We start from the raw sequence: 1,670 nt of genomic DNA, 5'->3' as shown, positions 1-1,670 counted from the left end.
CTGAGACAACAGTGCAGTAATAAAGCGACCTGAGAAGCCATCCTGTGTTTTCTTGACCTTTGGGCACTTCCAGCCTCCAGACATCCAGACAGTGGAGAGTCTAGTCTGTTTGCACATCTCTGCAGAGAAGATTCCAGCAGCCTCTGTGGGAATCCAGTCTAATGTCCAATTCTCACTGTCGGACCTTTGCTTTTTTGGTTTTTCCATCCTTATCCCTCCTGCTGGAATTTAAAACCACTTCCTCACTTGATGATATTTTTTTCTCTCTTTTTTTCCTAGAGCTGGAGAACAGCTGGCCACTAACTTCAGGGAAAGACCCCCTTATGTATTTTTATATATTTGAGTGTGGGTATTCGTGTTTACGTCTCCAGGCTGAATAATCCCCGTTCTTTTCAGACTGCCCATCAGTCCTGTTTTCCAGGCGTTCAATCAGCTTTGCGGCTGTAAGCTGTCACCCCCACTGCTCATTGTAGCCCAGCCTGCGGGCTCCTGGAGACCACCAGATGCAGGTTTAACCCGGAGAAGTTCATAGGAGGGAGGTTCCCCAGCGGCTGTAAATCACCCTCTCCCTTGCCTCCTCCCTGAAGCTGGAGAACAAGCCCCAGCTTGCTGTGAAGGCCATAAAACTTCTCTTCTTTAAAGGGGCCCTTTGTTGGGTATGTTCACTGTAGCAGGCGTGCAAGTCCACCAAGGGCCCATAAAACTTCGCCAGGCTTTGTGTGGGTGACCCCACAGGCCCCGCATCAGCAATCCCACCCTTACGCCCACAGTGGAACTGTTGCCGGGTTCACCCAGAAACTGACTGGCCTCAATTTGCCTTGTGATTTGTTTGTTAGCTTTACAAATGGCTTTTGAGCCAGACAACCCCTCCTAACCCTGAATACTGCATCAGTAGGAGTTCAGGGACTGCCCGGGAACTGCTGGAGGAAGGGGAAGGGGGTTGGGTCACTACGGAGATTTAAAAACAATTCACTTCGGGGAAACACTGTCGCTGCCCTGAACGGTGAGCCAGGATTGGGATATAGCTGGGCTGTCCGTAGGGTGCTTCGTCTCTTGCCCTCGCCAGCCTCGGCCAGGGCCCTGATCCCTGAGAGGCCTCAGATGCCCTTGGCTGCTCCTGGATGCCGAATCCACTCCAGCAATTCTACCAGCCTTGGGAAAGTGAAGTCCAAGCAAAGACAGTCAGCTGGAGGTTAATATTATACTTATTTCATACATAGCTCAGTGGTTAACAGCACAGGCTTCAAACCACCCAAATGTCCATCAACAGAATGGATATTCATATGATGGGATATAACAGAATAAAGTGTGGATAGAGGCAGCCACATGAACGAATCACACATACATTCTACTGAAAGAAGGAAGCCAGGCATATGAGAGTCAATACTATCCACTTCTATTTATATGAAGCTTAAAAAGAGACAACATTTAATCCATGATAGTAAAAGTCACAATAGTGGTTACCTCTGGGTGGCAAAAGGGGGGTGGGTATTGACTGGAAAGGAGCATGAGAGAACTTTCTAGGGGGTGTTAGAAATGTTCCATATCTTGAATTGAGTGGTGATCACCTAGGTTTTTTTATATATAAAAAGTAATTCAGGCCAGGTGTGGTGGCTCATGCCTGTAATCCCAGCACTTTGGGAAGCCGAGACAGGTGGATCACTTGAAAT

The sequence above is a fragment of the Trachypithecus francoisi genome, unplaced genomic scaffold, assembly GCF_009764315.1.
Source record: "Trachypithecus francoisi isolate TF-2019V2 unplaced genomic scaffold, Tfra_2.0 Lachesis_group6, whole genome shotgun sequence".
NCBI classification, from domain to species: domain Eukaryota; kingdom Metazoa; phylum Chordata; class Mammalia; order Primates; family Cercopithecidae; genus Trachypithecus; species Trachypithecus francoisi.
The sequence above is the reverse complement of the archived record's forward strand: the minus strand, read 5'-3'. Positions refer to the sequence as shown.